We start from the raw sequence: 15,104 nt of genomic DNA, 5'->3' as shown, positions 1-15,104 counted from the left end.
CTCAAGCTCTACTCACCTTTTTAAGCTTAAGCTACATGAAAACTGATGTCAGTTCCTGAAAACGGTCCAATGAGGAGAGAGCACTTTGATGTTACCAACGTGGAGCTTGAATTGCTGAAAGGAAAAATAAAGAATTTCAGTGAATCATTTCTTGGCTTCCCTTAGTGAACCATCCCCTTCCCCAAATTCCAAAAAATACTAGAAAGGACTTCCTTGGTGGTCCAGTGGTTAAGCAGCCACGGGCTCAATCTCTGGTCAGGGAACTAAGATCCCACATGCTGCAGGGCAACTAAGCCTGCACAATGCAACTACTGAGCTCCCATACTCTGGAGCCTGCCTGCCACAGCTAGAGTCTACACACTGCAACCAAGATCCCACGTGCCGCACCTGAGACTCAAGGCAGTCAAATAAATTTTTTTTAAAAGATGCCCATTTAGGGGCTTCCCTGGTGACTAACTGGTAAAGAATCCGCCCGCCAATGCAGGAGACATGGGTTCAATCCCTGACCCAGGAAGATCCCACATACCATGGACCAACTAAGGCCATGCACCCGCCACAACTATTGAGCCCGTGCTCTAAAGCCTGGGAGCCACAACTACTGGCCCGCATGCCACAACTACTGAAGCCCGTGCGCCCTAGAGCCTGTGATCCACAACAAGAGAAACCCCCCTGGATGAGAAGCCCGCACAAGGCAACTAGAGAACAGCCCTTGCTCGCTGAAACTAGACAAAAGCCTGCACAGCAACAAAGACCCAGCTCAGCTAGAAGTAAATGAAAAAAAATTTTTTAAATACTAGAGGACTGTCACAATAAAAGGCACAAACACCAAAATGAATAAAACAAGCATCAAATAATAGAGAGAAGGAAGAGAGAAGCCCCCAGCACACAGTCTGGGGTACATGGCATGAACTGGGGATAAACTCCCCCAAACAGCTCTTCAGCAGCCACAGGACCATCAGGTTCTCAGTCTCCAATCAAAGGACACAGACTTGTTTCTTCAAAGTCACAGGCCTTTTCTTCAATGACGGGTCGCAAACATATATACTGGACAACATCTTTATTGGACTAGGTGTTAACTACAGAGATCCTAAATATGGCTGTAGTTTATGAACCCAAAGTATCTGTCAACCACATGGATCACTGATCCTTAATTATAAAGGAAACAGACCACACCTTTTTCCTCCGCTGAAACACGTCTAATTTTGTGGAAGCAACAATGACCTATGCTTAGACCTTGCTGAAGTGTTCACTTTCAAGATTTGTGTCTTCAAGGCTGTCTTCACCTCTGCCCTCCACCCTGCTGGCAGGACAGACTCTCGACTGTCTAGTTCCAGTTCACACGATCTGTCACCAGCATCCTCCTCCCAGTTTGATGAGCACACTGTCCTTCACATCACTCCAGGTCACATCAGGTGACCACCTAATGCCTGACAAAGCAGTTCCAGGTCAACTCAGTCAGCTCTGTCTCAAATGGCACAGGCACCTCTCAGCACCCAGCCTGCCAACGTGTGGGATTACATTCCTGTCCAAGGGTGAATAAGCCACCATCTGTCTAGCTTGTGTGCCGCAGCAGGAAACCTGCCGCCTGAAGCATGTTCCTGCCATATGTCACTCCTGAGTGATCAGTCAAGACTAAGACATTCAAATAAAAAATGACTGTATCCAGCCAAAGTACCCTGTGAGATTCCTGTGGACATTCACCCTGAACACACAAGCCAAATACCCCTCTATTTTTATGTAACTCCTTCCTACCAATACTGTGAACCTACACTCTCTCCTGCCTTCTACTCACTGAGAGAAGAAAACAACCCACTTCTGACTTTGATGATGGTTTTATTCCTCAACTGAGACTGCTCCTGTCAGTCTTCCTGGGATTCAAATGCTGATTTCCTGGGAACAGAAGTCAGTGGAATAACCAGAAATGTATGTGGTGGATAGAATTCTAAGGTGACTGCCAGTGGGGTCACACCTTTGCATAATTCCCTCCTCATAAGTGTTGGCAGAATCCATGACTTGCTTTTGTCAGAACATGACAAAAGCAATGAGATGTCATTCCCTTGATCTGGTTTCACTATTTAAGACTCCATGTCAGCCTACTATTAATAGAAAGTGAAGGACTCCCTTTGCAGCTCGCAAGAAATGTGCAATCATCTCTGAAGGGCCTGTGAGGGGCCACACAGCAAGGAACCACAGGGGCCTCTAGGCACTGAGGACGGTCGCCAGCTGACAACCAGCAAAGAAACAGGGACATCAGATCTACAGCTACAAGGACCTACAGCTACAATTTAACCTGCTCACTTAAATGAGCTTAGAAGTGGATTCTTGCCCCACTCACACCTCCAGAAGAGAACACAGCTGGGCTGAAGCTTGTTGGCAATCTCTGAGATCCTGAGTAGAAAACCAGCTAAGACATTCCCAGACTCCCAACCCATGGAAATCATGAAATAACATGGGGGTGTCAGTTTAAGTTATTAAGTTTACAGTCATTTGTTTTATAGCAACAGTAAATATATTTACTAATTAAACATAGGAGTTTATAATATATGCATATGTTAAATGCACATACAACTACCAAATCAAAACAGCTCTCCATACCTGCCTCATCTGTCCATAAGCAAAAACTCATTTCTCCTATTTGAGTATGAGCTTTTTGTGGGCAAGAATGCAAATCACCATCACCCTGGTATCATCATGCTTGTGAAGAATATGTGGCACATGGGAGGTCTTTAACATTTTTTTTAAAACAGAGTTAAGTCCCTACATAAAAACCTTCAAGGTGTGAACTTTCAAAGACGCAAACATGCGTTCCAGCAACGTCAGGTGTGAAACTGCAGGTTGCCCTCCATGTCCCATTGCCACTGATCCTTCAGCTCTACCATCTCCCACCTCCTCCAACCAGTAACTCTTGTTGCCCTTTTACTCGATACCAGCCTCTGTATGCTAGCTATTGTATTGTACTACTGTACTCTTCAAGGTACTGTACTGTAAGATTAAAAATGTTTTGTTTTTGTGCTTGTTTTTTGTATATTACTTGTGTGAAAAGTATTGTAAACCTATTACAGTACAGTTCTACATAGCTAATTGGTGGGTACCTAAGCTAACTTCACTGCACTTACAAACAAATGGGACTTACGAGAATGCTCTCAGAATGAAACTCATTTTTATATAAGGGAAGATGATGCTGTGAAAGTGCTGCACTCAATATGCCAGAAAATTTGGAAAACTCAGCAGTGGCCACAGGACTGGAAAAGGTCAGTTTTCATTTCAATCCCAAAGAAAGGCAATGTCAAAGAATGCTCAAACTACTGCACAATTGCACTCATCCCCAAGTAAGACGGTAGGCGTCGCAAGAGGGCATCAGAGGGCAGACACACTGAAACCATACTCTAACACTAGTAAAGTAATGCTCAAAATTTTCCAAGCCAGGCTTCAGCAATACGTGAACCGTGAACTTCCAGATGTTCAAGCTGGTTTTAGAAAAGGCAGAAGAACCAGAGATCAAATTGCCAACATCCACTAGATCATGGAAAAAGCAAGAGAGTTCCAGAAAAACATCTATTTCTGCTTTATTGACTATGCCAAAGCCTTTGACTGTGTGGATCACAATAAACTGTGGAAAGTTCTGAAAGAGATGGGAACACCAGACCACCTGACCTGCCTCTTGAGAAACCTATATGCAGGTCAGGAAGCAACAGTTAGAACTAGACATGGAACAGACTGGTTCCAAATAGGAAAAAGAGTACATCAAGGGCGTATATTATCACCCTGCTTATTTAACTTCTATGCAGAGTACATCATGAGAAACGCTGGGCTGGAAGAAGCACAAGCTGGAATCAAGATTGCCAGGAGAAATATCAATAACCTCAGATATGCAGATGACACCACCCTTATGGCAGAGAGTGAAGAGGAACTAAAAAGCCTCTTGATAAGAGTGAAAATGGCTTAAAGCTCAATATTCAGAAAATGAAGATCATGGCATCTGGTCCCATCACTTCATGGGAAATAGATGGGGAAACAGTAGAAACAATGTCAGACTTTATTTTGGGGGGCTCCAAAATCACTGCAGATGGTGAGTGCAGCCATGAAATTAAAAGACGCTTACTCCTTGGAAGGAAAGTTATGACCAATAGATAGCGTATTCAAAAGCAGAGACATTACTTTGCCAACAAAGGTCCATCTAGTCAAGGCTATGGTTTTTCCAGTGGTCATGTATGGATGTGAGAGTTGGACTGTGAAGAAAGCTGAGCACCGAAGAATTGATGCTTTTGAACTGTGGTGTTGGAGAAGACTCTTGAGAGTCCCTTGGACTGCAAGGAGATCCAACCAGTCCATTCTAAAGGAGATGAGTCCTGGGTGTTCTTTGAAAGGAATGATGCTAAAGCTGAAACTCCAATATTTTGGCCACCTCACGCGAAGAGTTGACTCAGTGGAAAAGACTCTGATGCTAGGAGGGATTGGAGGCAGGAGGAGAAGGGGACAACAGAGGATGAGATGGCTGGATGGCATCACCAACTCGATGGACATGAGTTTCAGTGAACTCCGGGAGTTGGTGATGGACAGGGAAGCCTGGTGTGCTGTGATTCATGGGGTTGCAAAGAGTCAGACATGACTGAGCGACTGAACAGAACTGAAAGCCAAATTAAAAGAGTTATGATTTGTTCATCTCTGGTTACTACAATAAGGCTAAAGCAATAGAGTTTGTGCAATCCTTCAAAGCAGAACTCAGAGCCTCAAAATTAATTTCAAAATAGGTGGAAGACACTGAGCATCATGTCTTATCTCCAAACCATGAATAGACAGTTTCTTTGGGACTGGTTATGTCATTCTACTTGTGAACCTGAGTCACTACTTAGTAGTTCTGCTCCATAGTTACCACTTTTGCCAGATATCCCTCCCAATTCTTGGGCATGTAGCTATTAGCTGAATGTTAAATGAAAAAAAAAAAATCCCTAAGAAAATTTCCAGTCAGAATCATTCTTAATTTTCCATTTGTATATGTATTCATTCCCAACCAAAATGGAAAAACCTGTGTAGGTCAAATGCCCTGACTCTAAATCTGAAACAAAACGCTACTGTCAACTTCATGACAACCTATTTCAAAGGTTCTTTAAGATCGTTTTTTAACTGATTTTAAGATCATCATTTTAACTGATGATCTGTAATTTTTTTAAGCAAGACATTAAGCTGTTTAAAAGTTGAATGCATAAATCATCCAGTTTTTGCTATCCTTGAGATTAAAATTAGTTTTTTTATTACAAAGAATATTGTTACTCAAGTTGTATCTATTTTAAATGTTGAAAGGACTAGTATAAAAACGGGAGATTTTGGAGAAGGAAATGACAACCCACTCCAGTACTCTTGCCTAGAAAATTCCAAGGATGGAGGAACCTGGTGGGCTATACAGTCCATGGGGTCGCAAAGAGTCGGACACGACTGAGCGACTTCACTCACTCAGTTCTGTTAATTATTTTTAACTTTATAAATAATAATGCAATGAAGATCAGTGTGAATAACCCATATATGTATAGATTTTCCCGTGCCCTTCCAATAAATTTTAAGAAGTGCAAAAAAAAAAAAAAAAAAAAACGGGAGATTTTAAAACATTCAAGTCCATTAAATTACTAAAGAAAGTACAAAATTAAAACTTCTTTCATCACAGAAACACACCATACTCTTTCGAAATCTATATTCAGGATCTTATTATATATTCTTACTCCCTCATAAATTACTCAATAAATCTGAACATTATTTCCAAGATTAATCCCTGGTGCTCAACCCCTTAGGCAGCAGAATGAGCACACTAAAGCCAAGAAAAACTCAAAACACCAATTCCATGACAAACAAGGCAGAGAATTTCAATAAACTCATCACTTCTCAGCATAACTAACTCTCTTGGGCCTATCTCTACATGTAAAAATAGCCAGTGACTCACAGCAGGGAACTCGAGGGGTTACGGAGCCATCCTCCCCACTTAGGCAGAAGAAGTACTAGGCCCAGAGGACAGAACACACCCAGCTCCCTGCACCCTGAACTCTAGTTAGTGCAGGTCTTTTCCTTCTTCCCACAAAGCACAGCTCCACACAAAGCTCAATGCTTCGGAGAAAGAAGGCTGAGAATGAATAACATGCTCCCGCCCATGAAACAGCCTCGCGAGGGCGGTTCACTTAAGAGAATTAATAAGCACAGGTGCTCACACAAGGTCTGGCAGCGGTCCTCCTGAACCACCCCCGATGCTTGAGCACCTGAGGATGGGTCCACCTCAGCAAGCAGAGGCTGCGGCTGGGGGCGGGGCGGCGCTGAAGAGCCGGTGCAAAGCAGGGCCTAGGCACCCCTGCAGAGGAGCAGGCCGCCAGGCCCCTCGTACATGAAGGGGGCACAGAAGGGTACAAGGTTCAAGTGACGGGAGAAACCAAGGAACGGGCCACGTCCTTTTTAATATCTGTTTGGCTGGGTCGAAATGGCAACCCACTCCAGTATTCTTGCCTGGAGAATCCCATGGACGGAGAAGCCTGGTGGGCTACAGTCCACGGGGTCACAAAGAGCTGGACACGACTGAGCGACTTCACTTTTCACTTTCACTGGGTCAGGCGTTAGTTGCAGCACATGGGATCTTCACTGCTGTGTGCGGCTACTATTCATTGCGGCACACGGGATTAGCTGCCCTCCCGCACATGGGATCCTCGTACCAGCCCCCCATCAGGGATTGAACAGGCATCCTCTGCGTTGATGGTGGATTTTTAACCACTGGGCCACCGGCGAACGCAGAGCCACAGCCATTCTTAACTTGCACAACCTCGGTGAATTCTCTTTAACGTAGTGGAAGACTGAGGCTGGTATGAGGCCTGGCAGTGGGTCCTCTGGAACAGGGGCGCCTGAGTACAGGACGACCCCCGTTCGTGGTCAGGGTCTCAGACATCAGAGTAGCTGCAGGCTCCAGTTACTGAGTGACTAGGAAAGCAGAAGACCACTCCTTTCCCAACTGCTCGGGCCCTAGAGGAGCCCATGGGCAGCTGGACGAACGGACGCAGGACCAGGTTTCTGGTCCCCAGACCCCCGTCATGTTCGCCTTCTCCCCGGGGCTGAGCTGTTCCAGTGCAAACGGCCCGGGGTGGTGCCACTCACTGCCCACCGCCACCACCTACAAGTCCAGCCAAGGTGGCCCGTGCACAGGCCGGGCCCACAGCCAACACCAACTCCTGAGGAAGGTCGGGCCTCTTCGAGTGAACGGCCTACGGCCTGACAGGAAACCGGACGGTTTTCCGCTCTGTTCTGGCCCGACTGCCTCAGGCCGCAACATTCAGAAGCCCCATCGCTCAACTTCACAGAGGCCAGAACTACCTGTGAGGGACCCAGGCCAAAGAGCCACCCGGGAAACGCTGTACTGCGAAGTCGCGGAACAGCCAAAGTGGCGGCCAGGCGGAGCTTCTGAGACGTGCACACAGGGGACGCACACAGTACGCAGGGACTCAAGGAGGCACGCACGCACAAGGGCGCGCGCACGCATATGACGCACATGTAGGTGCGCACTTATTTGCTTACGTGCAGCCAAGGCTTAAAGGCCATTAAGATGGAAGCTTGCGGGGCCTAGACAGAGATGTAATGTTTCAAAGCCAGTTGCTGCTGCTACTGCTAAGTCGCCTCAGTCATGTCCGACTCTGTGCGACCCCAGAGATGGCAGCCCACCAGGCTCTCCCATCCCTGGGATTCTCCAGGCAAGAATACTGGAGTGGGTTGCCATTTCCTTCTCCAATGCATGAAAGTGAAAAGTGAAAGTGAAGTCGTTCTGTCATGTCCGACTCTTAGCGACCCCATGGACTGCAGCCTACCAGGCTCCTCTGTCCATGGGATTTTCCAGGCAAGAGTACTGGAGTGGGGTGCCATTGCCTTAGGAGAACAGAAACCTAGACAGTCTATTAAAAAGCAGAGACATTACCGACAAAGGTCCGTATAGTTAAAGCTATGGTTTTCCCAATAGTCATGTATGGACGTGAGAGTTGGACTATAAAGAAAGTTAAGCGCAGAAGAATGGATACTTTTGAACTATGGTGCTGGAGAAGACTCTCAGAGTCCCTTGGACTGCAGGATCAAACCAGTCAATTCTAAAGGAAATCAGTCCTGAATATTCATTGGAAGGACTGAAGCTGAAGCTGAAACTCCAATACTTTGGCCTCCTCATGCAAAGAGCCGACTCATTAGAAAAGACCCTGATGCTGGGAAAAATTGAAGGCAGGAGGAGACAGGGACAGAGGATGAGATGGTTGGATGGCATCACCGACTCGATGGACTTGAGTTTGAGCAAGCTCCAGGAATTGGTGATGGACAGGGAAGCCTGGCATACTACAGTCCATTGGGTCGCATAGAGTCAGACACAACTGAGCAACTGAACTGAGGAGAACACGAGTTTTCGGCAAAACTAGTAAAAGCACCTTAAGGAAACATCAAAAAAGACACGGGCTTCCTTTAAATGATGTTCTGGTCCAAGATGGGGAGTTTACTGCTACAACTGACCTGACCCTTGAACATGACTGAGCAGCAGACCCCCACAGAATGCAGACTTTTTCCAACTTTCACTTTACATATCTTTAAGGTCACAAAGTGTGCTGGAGTAGAGGTCACAGCATAAGAAATTGAAAAGAGAAGGGTCTGAGTCCTGTTTCCACCAAAACTGTTCATCTTCCTGCCTTTGGCCCTTCACCCATCAGTCCCCTTGTTCTGGGGGCAGTTGTCATCCCAGCCAGCAGCTTGATTTCCAAACTCAAGGGAAGAAAAAAAGGCAAAGCCCAATGCTTCCAGAAAAGATCACCAAGCGTAATGAGGACTGCAGGACATCAGGCCCTTCTCTGCCTTGGAGCCTCCCTGTCGGCCTGCGGCGCCTCCTGGAAGGGCCTCTCATCCAGTGTCCTCCATGCAGCAGCCTCACTCACATCCAAATGCAGATGCTATGGGCCGTGTAGGTGCCAAAGTCCGGACCCTCGAAGGCTGGGGGAGGGCGGGCAAGCGCACAGCAGGTTCAACGCAGGCTGGAGAAGCAGTGGCATTTAGAAGACCCATTATAACATCCCAAACTTCCTGCCATGTACTCTCAGAAAATGAGGAGGACCTAGGTTGTTAGTTCCCTGAAAACCCAAAATGTAACAAGGGAAACAGGACAGACATGAGCAAGCCCATCAATGTCAATGTCAAGACCTGTTTTCAGAAGCCAAAGATGAAAATGTCCTCAGTTTTTTACCAACCTATATTAATAGTTAACATCCAATAGAGACCCAGTTCTTGGTAGAGAGCTGTTCCTACTAGCCAAGTGCCTGGTCCTGAGAGGAAGTGAACACTCAACACTGGGAAGAGACTGGAGGCAGGAGGCAGCAGCAACCCAAGAGCAGCCAAGCCCACCCAAATTCCTAACCCTTGGACCAGCATCCAGCCCGCAGGTGCCATGGAGGTGCCTGTGCCAGCAGACAGGATGAGCCGGCGCATCCCCCTGAGGCTGGAAGTAGGCCAGGATTTGACACAAGTTTCTTGGGGGTAGGTTCCAGAACAAGGACAGGTGCTGGACAGTGAACATGGACAAGGGACCCAGAGACAAGGTCAGAGGGGTGGTGGGCCCAGGGCTCCTGCACATTCATAGTGACTGGCTTTGACTCAAGCAGAAGGAGGAGCCTTCATTCCACATGGGCTTCTAGGCTCCAACACCCGGGCCCTGTGCCAAATGCTGAAGCCATGGAAATAGGCAAAACCAGACTCTTCCACCCTCAGTGGTGGCCACAGTCTCCATCAGTAGACTAAGTAGTGGGGGCCTGGGAGCCATCGTCTTGCGGGCTTCTCTCCACCTTTATTCACACAGATGCTGAGCCTCTGCCATAGCAACTAGAGATACAGAAGTCCTGAAAAGTGAAGTCGCTCAGTTGTGTCCGACTCTTCGCAACCCCGTGGACTGTAGCCCACTAGGCTCCTCTGTCCATGGGATTCCCCAGGCAAGAATACTGGAGTTGGTTGCCATTTCCTTCTCCAACAGGAAGTCCTAAAGTTGTCCAAACCAGCATGAAGAAGCAAACTAAATTCAAGATCATTTGAGTCTTGACAATGCCTCATGTAATTCTCAACATTTAAGTCTATCAGCAGACTCCTCAGCAGAGAGCACCTGCTTGACAGCAGGTATTCAGGTGACACTGCAGCATGTTCACGTTGGCTTCAGGTGACAGGAGCCACCACTGGGGTAATGGAAGGGCCACCTGGGCAAAGTGAAAGTCAGCACCCAAGTGAGGAAGTGAAAGAATACAGGGAGATCAACTCGAAGGCAGGGCCAGGCCCAGTGTAGAAACCTATCAACTGCCCAAGGATGAAGAGAGACATTTTATTTAGAAGTCAATAAAACATGTTGTTTATCTGACACTGCAACTCAGATACACTATACGAAAGCCACGTTCCATGAGACGCGCTCACGAGAGCTGCAGCAGGCTGGAAAACGTATATTGATGAGGAAACCATTGTTCAAAGAAACATCCATCTACCCCATTTCATGTGAAAGAAATACAGATGCTCTCAACAATCCCATGTTAATTAATCATTTTAACTGAAAATACATCCATGGTTCCACCACCTCATTAGTGGTCAAGTTCATTAGAGGTCAACGTGGTTGGTTTTCAGCCAACTGCTTATATTCCATTTGGTCACAGTTTTTTCTTAAATTACCACATTCCTTGTCATTTCAGACTATTCTTAGAAAATATTTCCCAACATCTCCATGAAATCAGCAAAAAATAACTACTGAAGTTGAAATTCTACCCACTTAGAGGCAACTACTAGCCAACTAGAATCTGGACATATTGTTCTACATGCTACTGAATAATTAAGGGTAAAAATAAAATTTCAGAAAACATACACAATTTAGTCTTCTCTTGTTTGATGCCATGGAGTCTTTCCTCAGTCTTTCAGGTTTCATTAAAGAAAGCAAAGAACACTGCAAACTGATTTGCTAGTTTCCATACTTGCTGCCAAATTTCCACTTCTGCAAAACCAATTTCAACCAGAAAAAAAAGTAAAGCTAATCTTCTAGTTCTTCACATGGTTTAATTTATTCAGAATGTGGGGTAAAACGTTGGAAGAAAGAAAATCGATCATTGGCAAACAATGAAAATGTTAATTTATAGTTTTATTTTTTAATCACTACACTGTCTCAGAATCATTTCCTCCTCTGAGTTCTGGAAAGCTTTAAAAACATGAATGCTGCCAAACAATGACCTTGTTTTAAGCCAAAGTTCAGTTATTTTAAGGAATTTACTACCTTTTAGACAGAGTTCTCCTGAAAATCCTTCCAAACCACTAACTTTGTTAAGAATTTATACAGGTTTACAATATAATACTGCATAGCTTCCAAACATTTTAGAGTTACACTCTGTGCATTACTTTTGCCTTTAACAAAGCAGTAAAAGCTAAGATGAATGATACAGATAAGGAGAGGGGGAGACAGATCAGGAAGTGACTTCAGCCCACAAGGCTAGTCACAGACAATGAAGCCCAGGGCAGAATGCAATGTGGGAGGGATGCTTCAGCCCCCAAGGACCAGAAGGAAGAGTCATTTGGAAAGCATAACATTTTGCATCTACTGACTTATCAAAATATCTCCCTTCCTCAGCATCTTCAACAGTATAGTCAATAAGCACCAAGTTTTCAGATCCTCAGGTGAAATTAAGCCCCACTTAGCCAGAGCCCGAACAGTTGGGAAATTCAAATAACTGAAATTTTTGTGAGAAGGAAAATTATTACAACCAAAAGACATAATACAAAAAACAATCAGCCACCTTCCCGGTTCCAGTGGCTGCCAGGACCAGAAGGGAGAGAGGAGAGGAAGGGAAGAGTCAAGCCAAGAGCTGAAAGCCAGAGGAAGGGACCAGATGCCCCCACCTGGAGGAGACTGGGGCACAGGGAGAACAGACTGAGTGGAAGGGTGGGGAGACATCCCCGTCTGCAGTCCGTTCACAAAGCCACAGAACACCCTGCAATTGACAAAGAAAATAACAGAAATCACTGTGGCAGTGGACTCAGCCTGAAAAGTGCAAGAATACAAAGTCTGAGGAAAGAATGCCCTGATCTGCAGGTGACCTAAACCCAAGCTCAGAAAGGACAGTTAGTTTATATCCCATACTCCTAATCTGTTCCTTCTGCACTTCCCCTTTCCCTTTGATAACCGTAAATTTGTTACATACTATACAAAAAATAGGTAGGCAACGAGGATTTACTGTATAGCAAGGGGAATTAAAGACACAGTCTTGTAAGAACCTATAACGGAATAGAATCTGCAAAAACAAACAAAAAAACCAAAAGACTATGCTGTACATCTGAAACTAACACAATATTGTAAATCAACTATACTTTAACGCTTTAAAAGGGAGAGTGACTCACAGTCCAAGGCAAGCCGCTCCCAGGGCCCCAGCACAGCCGCAGGACACTGCCACTCACAAGGGGTTGGGGGCACCTGACCCCAACCTCCCCAGGGCCGACCCCAAGGAAGAAGGGGCTAAGGCTGAGGGGCACCGAGTGTGAAGGGAGGGTGCTCTTCTCGAGCTGCAGACAGCAGGAGCCAGGTCTGAGCAGAGAGGCAGCATCAGAGGCACGCGAGCTGCACAGGTTGTTTTTAGAAAGTGAATTATCATGCGTAGGCCGCCCTTGGAAACTCTTACGATCCTGAGAAAACTGTCCTTGTTCCTCTCAAACCCCATCCTGTGTGATGGAGGAGACCCAGTGCTGCTGCCTGCAAACAAGAGAGACAGAGCACCTCTTGGTGACAGCCGTGCAACAAGGCCACGTGTGCGCACATGCACACACATATATATGCTTCCCGGGGCTGCAAGTACAGTTTTCAAAAGTAACAAGCATTCCTTGATGATTTAAAAGTGCATGGACTTCCCTGGTGGTTCACTGTATAAGAATCCACCTGCCAATACAGGGGACATGGGTTTGATCCCTGGTTTGGGAAGATCCCACATACCATGGGACAACTAAGCCCATGTACAACTACTGAAGCTCATGCACCCAGAGCTCATGCTCTGCAACAAGAAAAGCCACTGCGCTGAGAAGCCCACCCACAGCAACTAGAGAGTAGCCCCCACTCACCAACTAGAAAAAGCTAATGAGCAGCAACAAAGACACACCTCAGCAAAAAAAAAATCAAATTAATGAAAGTGCATGACTCTACATAATCACACGCAGAAAATGTTTCAAACACATTTAATTGTTGGGGCTTTCTGCAAGTACAGGTATAACTGAAGACTGCCACTCCAGAAGCCACTTCCATGACTGAGAACTGCAGCCTGAGGAGCTGCTATTTGCCTCCCCTTTACCATGGACACCCTGCAGATTCTCATCAAGACCTTGGCAGGGACATGGAAGATGAGGTGACTCCACCTCACCTCTCTCGGCCTCTGGACACAACAAAGGCGAAAACCAGATTCCCTTCTCAGTTTGCGGCAGGCACTTGTCCCCAAGACTATCTGAGCAGAAGAATGGAACAAACGTCCTGCCCTCAGAGAGCCTCTCCAGTCTCTTTGTAGTAAACCAGCCTTTTGTGCTTCTGGATCCTAAGGGAGAAAAGGGCAGGTCTGTGCAAGGGCCACTCGCTCGGGCCTAGATCTGGCCTCCTCGGCACCAGGCAGGTCTCAGCTCCCCAGGTCAGACCATCTGGGGGTGGGATCTAGAAATCTGCATTTCAACAAGCCCCCTAAGTAATTCTTAAATATTACCAACATTTGGAAACCAAAATTAAAACCCAAATGAAACTGACCTATGTGAAGGAGGGAGGCAGGCAGCCTGGAGGTCAGAAGCTGGAGGAGATGGGGGCCCTGGGGCAGCTGAGTGAGGCTGACACCAGGCCACCCTGCCCTGGGGGCTGTCACAGAACCCACAACTGAGCAGGGACACACGCCATCCCCCAAAAGACTGACGGAGGCCCTCTTACCTTTCCCGAAGATGCAACTGCTCTGAAGAAGGAGAGCAGAGGCCTGCCCTGCCCCAAGTGTGTCATTTCCCAAGAAGCTCACTCCTGCCACACCTTCCAGCAGCTGAAGATGTGCCCAGGGGAGCACCTTCCTCTCCAGGAGACACCCAGCCGTGTAGCAGACGACAAGGGCAGCCTCCAGGCAGAGGGGCCAGGGAGGGCGAGGTCTGGTGGATGGTGCCAGAGAAACAGGGTACCACGGGGAGCAGTGGGAGGGAGCCAGGAGACGGAGTCTCAGGCCAGGTCACTGGGATCGCGTGACCAGCTGCGAGTTGTTCTGGGGTCCCAGACCAGGGAACATGAGAACATCTGACAGCTCGTAAACTGCATTTTAAGGAGCCCTCCCAGTGACTCTTACACACTGAAGTCTGAGATCCTCTCTCTAAAGCACATAAAAGACACACGGGGAGGGGAGGAAAAACCAAAGGTCAAAGGCACAGCAGTCTGTCCCCACACCGCTGCAGAATCCAAGCAAGAAACACCGGAATCAAACGCAGTTCAGTTCAGTCACTCAGTCGTATCCGACTCTTTGCGACCCCATGAACCGCAGCATGCCAGGCCTCCCTGTCCATCACCAACTGCTGCAGTCCACCCAAACCCACGTCCATTGAGTCAGTGATGTCATCCGACCATCTCATCCTCTGTTGTCCCCTTCTCCTCCTGCCCTCAATCTTTCCCAGCATCAGGGTCTTTTCAAGTGAGTCAGCTCTTCGCATTAGGTGGCCAAAGTATTACCTACGAGTAAGAATGGAAATGGCTAGGAGGGAATACTCTGAACTACAACCACAGGACTTGATGGCCCCAAGATGGATCAGATGACCAGGGAGAAGGAGGCAGAGCCAGGAGAAGTCTGGGTTTCTGGCTTCGGGACCCAGCTTTAGGTTAGGAAGAGAGAGCTTCTACATCACTGTACAGACAACTCTGCCAACATCTGCCTCAAATTCTGTTAGAAGCTACCTTGAGATGCTCCTGATTCGGAAAGATTTTACTTTAAATGCTTTTCCACAACAGCACAGGTGTGAAAGGCACTCCGGTGCCTTCTCCAGCTACAGTCTCCAGCAAGGATCTTGGGAAGCTTTATAAACAGGAATCAATCCAGATTCAGCCTTGGAAGAAG

The 15,104-nt window shown here is 46.9% G+C and overlaps 1 protein-coding gene across 8 annotated transcripts in view; it reads right to left on the bottom strand.

Annotated features, from left to right (window-relative positions):
- LDLRAD4 (low density lipoprotein receptor class A domain containing 4) overlaps nt 1-15,104 on the bottom strand; it is a 173,755-nt gene that overhangs the window by 138,310 nt on the left and 20,341 nt on the right. For 7 of the 8 annotated variants that reach the window (XM_059881063.1, XM_005224323.5, XM_059881065.1 and 4 more), the window contains exon 2: nt 17-114. The gene's annotated coding sequence lies outside the window, so the exon portion shown is untranslated. Of the gene's footprint in view, nt 1-16; nt 115-7,338; nt 7,443-15,104 lie in introns of those variants that run through there. The other variant, XM_059881062.1, reaches the window with a different exon arrangement.

Source organism: Bos taurus, chromosome 24, assembly GCF_002263795.3.
Source record: "Bos taurus isolate L1 Dominette 01449 registration number 42190680 breed Hereford chromosome 24, ARS-UCD2.0, whole genome shotgun sequence".
Taxonomy (NCBI): Eukaryota; Metazoa; Chordata; class Mammalia; order Artiodactyla; family Bovidae; genus Bos; species Bos taurus.
This window is presented reverse-complemented; position numbering and strand designations above follow the sequence as displayed.